The sequence below is a fragment of the Octopus sinensis genome, unplaced genomic scaffold (genome assembly GCF_006345805.1).
Source record: "Octopus sinensis unplaced genomic scaffold, ASM634580v1 Contig16126, whole genome shotgun sequence".
NCBI classification, from domain to species: Eukaryota; Metazoa; Mollusca; class Cephalopoda; order Octopoda; family Octopodidae; genus Octopus; species Octopus sinensis.
Window position 1 is genome coordinate 20,823 of NW_021834167.1, and position 7,671 is coordinate 28,493.

The following is a 7,671-nucleotide window of genomic DNA, read 5'->3' on the forward strand; positions in this document are numbered from 1 at the left end:
GGTCCTTTTTCATCTTGCCTGAAAGGTTCACCATCCTGCATATATATATATAATATATAGGCCTACTTTTCATCAACAACCAGTGATTGTCACACGCTGATGATGGGTCAATACCCAGAAACTCGAGTCCATGTGTATCTTACAGGTTGAAGATGGGAAGGATGGCTTCCCTTTGCAAATACTAATAGAGTACAGAAAGTGTGTCAATAGCCAGCTGGGGGAGGTGTCCTCCTGGGGCTACAAGCTACAGTAGCATCCACCCTTAGGGGTTAGCCACATTTAAGTGGCAAAAATACTTCACGATATATATATATATATATATATATATATATATGCATATATATGCATATATGTTGTTTAAGATACAAGTTAGGGGTAATGTAACCTTCTAAGGGATAGATGTATCCATAGGCACTCCTGGTATTACCTCAGTATGTATGGTCCTTGTTGTAAGGTATTTGATAATAGGTAAAACCGTGGTTTAATATACAGAGAGACAATAAGTAATGGAGCAATTAACAGTGGGAAGTGGATCATTGGTCCTTATTTAATTAAGGTGAGAGTATGCTTACAGCTGTTTCTGTATATCAAGCTGGGGTAAATTTTTATTTACCTCATTACAATTGATAGACATCTTCAGAACAGTTTCACTGTTGTGTAGCATGGCTGTTCACACACAGACAACACACAATCTGCCTTTCACTCTGAGAGAAAGGCCCTTTGTTACCAACAAAGGTAGAGGCTCTCTGAACTTTTCCCATCCTATTCTTATTCTAGCAGCTACACTCTCAAAGCATCCACCCTCACTTCTAACTTGATCACCAAGATAATAGAATCTATCAACTACTTTGAGGTATACCTCCTGGCACTTGATGCCAGGGAAGTTTCTTTACATTTCTAGTGTTTATTGTTCCTGCACATCTGCCAAACACAAAGATTATTTTCCCTATTAACTCTTTCTCTGATATTGCTGCACCTCTTATGTTTCCATAGCTTACACCAGGTACATCTTATGAAGTTTCTACCTATGCTTTTTCTACAGATCGAGCAGGGGCCATCTACTTGAAGGGATTTGTGATTTGTCCTCTTTCCTACTTACTAAGACTTTTGTTTTTGCTAGATTATTCCTAAGGCCCTTTGATTCTAGATCCTGCTTCCACACCTGAAATTTCTTCTCTAATTCTGGAAGTGATTTGACTATGAGAAGAAGGTCATCAGCATAAAGGAACTCCCTGAGACAGCCCGTTTTAAAATTCCCCGGTTATTGCGAGGAGGACTGATCCTTGGTGAACCCCTACTTGTACCTTGAATTCATCACTATACTCATTGCCAACCCTCATCTTGCTGACAGCATCCCTGTACATGGCTTGTACAGCTGTCACCAATCACTCATCTATGCCTAGTTTCTGCATAAGGTAGCAGGGGACACTTTCTTCATGTCAACAAAAGCCAAATACAGACGTTTATTTTTGGCTAGGTACTTCTCCAGCCTTACATACATATACATATATATACATATATATCTATACATATATATGCATATACATATATATATATATACACCACCATAACTACCATCATCCTTTTAACAGCTCTTTTTCCATGCTTACATTCATCAACCCTAACCCTAACCCTATTATTGAGGCAGATCTTTCTGCAGGTTGACGGATGCCCTTCCTCATTTGTTTCCAAGCAAAGCAGTACTGTCTCTAGTTTTTCAAACACAAACACATTGGAGCCTGGTGCAGCCTTCTGGTTCGCCAGTCCTCAGTCAAACCATCCAACCCATGCCAGCATGGAAAGCGGATGTTAAACGGTGACGATGATGATGATGATGAAACAGCATAATGACAAGATGTGTTTTCAAGGAACGACATGGTTTGTAAGATGGTCACGTGCATTTATAATTAAAATGAAATCATAATAATCATCGTTATTTAATGTCTGCTTTCCACATTGGTATGGGTTGGACAATTCAACAAAATCCAACAATCAAGAGGCCACTCCAGGTTCCGTATTCTGTTTTGGCAATGCTTCTGCAGCTGGATGTCCTTAATGCTAACCATTCTACAGAGTGTACTGGGTGCTTTCTTCTTGTGTTACATCAGCACTGGTGACGTCAACAAGTAAGTTGCAAGACAAGACCCACCCACCCCCACAAGCATTATGCCAGGTAATGAGAGGTTAAAGTATGATAAAGGGACAGGAAGAGACATTTTGCTGAAGAGAAGAGGAAAAAGAAAAGGTGGAGAGCATACCTCAATGTAGAAGAAGATGAGAGACAGAGAGAAAACAGAGGATTAAGAGAGGTGGGGGAAGGAGGTGAACAGGAGTGGCGGCGTGGGTAAAGACGAATTTCAGTTTAGGGGAGAAGGTAGGAGAAATAGCAGCAGGTGAGGGAGGAAGAGGGGTTAAGTGGGAGTAAAAGATAAAGGGTAATTTCTGTCAAATTTAGGAGATTTGCTTTTTTTTTTAACATTGATGGACCTACCGATTTATATGAAAAGACCCATTGCAGCTCAACTTTAATAAGGATATTAGGATCTGGCAAGAAATCATATGAAGAATGCACATTTATTACTTTCAAGCAGTTATTGAGGAATTCTTTATAACATCTGATTAATATCAATGCTTTACATTCTTCTCTACCACCAGCAAGAGCCTAATGAAGGACATTTGTATTGAAGACAAGGAATCCTGGAGTGAATTCCACATAGCATATATATATATATATATATATATATATATATATATATATAACGGGTAAAGATCCCCTTCGGTCATGAATGAACATGGGATTGCATCTAGGAAGTTCTCCTCCGAGGCACAAGCCCGGGCAAGATTGTTTTCCTGGAAGGCCAGCAGTAGCCCATGCCATACCAGCCTCCCCCTCTCCACGCTACCGATGTTATCCAAGGGAAAGACAAAAGCTGATACAGCTTGGCACCAGTGATACTGCAACTCATTTCTACAGCTGAGTGAATTGGAGCAACGTGAAATAAAATGTCTTGCTCAAGAACACAACACACAGCCCAGTCCGGGAATCGAACTCACTACCTCATGATTGTGAGCATGATGCTCTTACCACTGAGCCATATACCTTCACATCCATGTCTTTCAGATTCCCTCTGACTTTATTACTGAAATGAAGGAGAGGCCAACAGGTCAAATACCTGGACTCCAGTATTTTCCCTTAAGTTCCTTTCACTCACAATTTACAAAAGATGTCTACACAAGAATCCAACCAATTTTAGCTGCATATCTTCCATTTCTAGCCAGTTTTGTATCAGGGTACTTTTGGGGACTAATTTTATCATTCCACACAAAGCTGTAGTCGGTACATATAAACATTGTACACTCCCAAGATCCAAACATGAACTTTGAAATAACTTTTCCCTGTATGCATCTCTTTTTGTGTGGCATATTAAGCCATAACTATATTCTGAGAGAGCACTTTAAATGCTAATCTGGTTTCATCATCGTTCATCGTTTAACGTCCGTTCTCCATGCTAGCATGGGTTGGACGGTTCGACCGGGGATCTGGGAAGCCAGAAGGCTGCACCAGGCTCCAGTCTTATCTGGCAATGTTTCTACAGCTGGATGCCCTTCCTAACGCCAACCACTCCGTGAGTGTAGTGGGTGCTTTTTACGTGCCACCTGCACAGGTGCCAGGCGAGGCTGGCAACGGCTACGGTCGGATTGGTGTATTTTATGTGCCACCGGCACGGATGCCAGTCGAGGCGGTGCTGGCATCGGCCACAAGTCGGATTAAACTCAGTATCACCAATGAAACTACAGTGCAACAGGTCTAAAGAGTGAACTGCATTCTGCAGATACCTATCAATGAGCATTAATTAACTGGCTGATATTACATGAATATCTGCTGGGCAAATCAACTCCAACTTCCAGGAATATAGTGGAACATCTTCCAAATCCCTGATGATCTAGTCATCACCACACTATAAGTCACACTACTGGTTCTGTATGTTGATCTAAGATCCTTTTGGATAAAATAAGCAGTGATGAAATCAAATTAGATAACCTCATCTCCTACTTTCAAAGAAGCAGTGTGAAGTATTCCCGAAAAGAGAAAATAGTCAAGAACACATTGCTTCTTAATTAGTGTAGTTTCAGAATAAACATCAGACTGTTTACTTCCAAAATGGAAAATGATTCCTAAGGTGTATATTGATTTGGTTATGGTTGATATAAGCCAAAGTTTTAATAATAGCAGAGAGAATAGTTAATAATCTGTGACAACCAGAAATAATATCATTTTCAAAATGCAAATATGAAGCAAAGCTTTCTCAAATATGAAATCCTGTGGATTTCAAATTATCTAACCAACTTAATATTGCCTATCAGCATAGCAAACACATTTTAAAATCTCATTTCTGCACTCTTGTTTCAAATGCTAACCACTTCGGTAACCTCTCTTTGACAAATATTCTACTCTGAAATGACTCACACACAGTTTATATATATATATATATATATATATATATATATATATATATATATATATATATATACATATGTACGTATGTGAATGTGTATTTATGTATGTATATATATAATCTTTTACTCTTTTACTTGTTTCAGTCATTTGATTGTGGTCATGCTGGAGCATCACCTTTAGTTGAGCAAATCGACCCCAGGACTTATTCTTTGTAAGCCTAGTACTTATTCTATCGGTCTATTACACCAAACCACTAAACTACAGGGACGCTAACACACTAACATCGGTTGTCAAGCGATGTTAGGGGGACAAACAAAGGCACACAAACACATACACACACACACACACACATACATATATATACCGAGGCAATGACTAGTGACCGAGACCTTTGGAAATATGCTGAGATGCACTTTATATATATATATATCTGGTTTCCTGCATTCTTCCTCTTGAATATTCCATTAAAAAGAGTTGGTAAAGCCAATGTAGGTAAAAGGCTTATTAGAGCTTACCAGCCCAATACCAGAGTTTTCAACAGAAAATTTAATGGAGACTTTTTTGCAGAAGGTGTAGTACTTATGATTTTTTGGGAAATTCTCCTTCAGAATCTTAAAAAACGACTTAGACAGATTTCTTACTCTAAGAGAAAAGGTGGTGGGGACCAGATGACTTCCCATATTCTCAAACGTGAGCTCTTCAGTATACTTATCTCCTCATGGCTACTATTTCATTTCCAGTATCTACTCCTAAAATCTCCATATACGTATCTAACGGATGGTCTACATTGGATGCAATCAGTTAATGCATTGCGTTTCTCAAAACTTTCTGTGACATGCAATGTGTATATATATATACATATATATATATATATATATATATATATATATATATATATATATATAGGGCAGCCAGTAAGATGGTAACCTAGTACAATCTGTCATATGGTCAGGGCATTGGCAACTAAACCAGCAATCTTATCAAGCCTGCTTGGTAAGGAGGCTGGGTTTAGTTGGATATTCCTCCAGGTGAAAAAAAAACCTGTCAAAAGTGTTTGATGACCTCAGGCCATCTATTAAATGTGAGAGAGAGACCCCAAGTCTATGTTTAGAAATCTCACTAGAAAAAGAAAAACTCTTGCATAATACCTGCAATTTCATTTGCATTCAATGACACAGATTATTTCTTTTTGAGCAAATGTATGTCATTTGCAGAGTGGAATTGGCTCTGTGCAAAGCAATAGCATAGACCGCACTTGATTTTTTAATATCTCTCTTGTGTGTTGCATACTATGGTTGGCTGCAACCAAAAAATGCAAAACACTCAAAGAAAAATTACAATAATTTACAGACAAATGGGAACAAGGACTCTGGAACAGATAGGGAAAGGATCTAGCTCAGGTGGTGTTCCAAAGCACTACAGCCAGTGCCTGATTGCCATCTTGTTATTATGTGAAAGTTCAGACCTTTGAATATAGATGGCTGGAATATTTTCACCTTATTAGATTATAAATCCATTACAACATGCTCTGTTGTAGAAGATTGGTGCTTTTAGGAAAGGAATCACTGTGACATAACATGGATGTGATGACCTTGTCTGAGAGTTTGTAAAGACAGTCACTGTACAGAACAACATGGTGGCTACATGTTGCAAGAAGGAGGCTGGTGTAGTACTAGTGATAAAGAATTTCATTGTTTCTAATCTGGAAGAGCTTCCATATGGATTTACTGATTACCAGATGTCAATGAGGATACTATTGTCAAAGAATGGATTTGTTACTCTAAGAGAGTGTCTACACAGCAGCCATGCATCCCTCTGAAGATTCGAAAAAAAAAACTTTATTTTTTATCTTTCATGACAAGACCCTGTCTGCAATCTAGTTTTCAAAATTCCTTATGATAATAAAGTTTGTCCTTATGATAATAAAGTCACTCAGTGACTTCAATGCTAGAGTTGTTAAGGAGAACTAAAGTTAGGATGTAAGTGGAAAGCATTGAGTTGGAAAGTGCAATAGAAATCAATAGCTTGTTGCTGTTTTCAAATGTGTCAGGTGTTGGATTTCTGCACAACAAACAGTCAGATACAAAACAACCTGGATACATCTCGGCTCAAAACAGCAACATATGATTGATTTTGTTCTTGTTCGTAGGCAAGATGTTTATGATGTGGGTGGTGGGGGTAGTTTATGCAGGAAGCTGAATGTTGGCCCGACCATTGTCTTGTTTGTACAAAGGTGAGGTTAGAAAACCAAAAGTAGGAACCAAAGAAATTGAATATGAAACGTCTGAAAGATGATGCCATTAAGGGGCGTTGGAGAGCAGAATGGACAATATTCATCTCAAAGAGACCAAAACATCCTTACATGGCATTTGCAAAGATTTTCTGGGATTAGTGGAAAGAAGACAGCAAGATTGATTTTGTGAAAATGAAGAAGTCCAGGCAGCGTTAAATGAAAAGATATTCTTGTGAGGTGGTGAGAACAACTTTTGAATAGATGTTCAAATTGATGAGAAGTTTCTTGGTTTGATGCTCTGTATGCCTGCAAAAGAAGATACCAACAAGGTGGACTTGTATCAAGTCTTTCTTGATTTAAGGCTTTTGGGTACTGTGAATAGAAATGCCTCTTGGGACATTCTGAGAAAGGTTGGGTGTCCTGGAAAGTTTGTCTCTATGCTTAGATTTTTCCATTATGAAATGATAATCTTGGATTAACATGGGCAGTAAGTTCTCTCATACAATTTTGGTTGAAAGTGCAATAAAAACAATGGAATTAACCAGTGCCAATTCTGTTTGCATCATAATATGTTATGGTTTTTTTGGTGGTTTTTGAGAGTTGCTTGCATGAAGTTTACATCAGATACTAAACGACTGTAATGGTTTGCTGCCAAAAGGAAACTCTTTCCATCACTAACACACAACTTCCTGTATGCTGATGTCTGTGTTCTCTTGTTCTCTCAGTAACATGGAGTATCTTTTGGACTCCTTCCCAAACAGCATGCAGTGGAATGAAGAGAACAATCAGCCTAACAACAAGAGAGCTGCAATGCATCAACCTGCACCAGGTAAAGCCTGCTCTCAGCCAAACGTTTGTGTGAATGGAGAGAAATTGAAAATTGAGGTTGAATTCATGTATTCAGGTATTACTGTGAATATGACGAAATACTTTTGATGATGAAATCATCCTCCACATCAATAAAGCCAGTGATGCATTC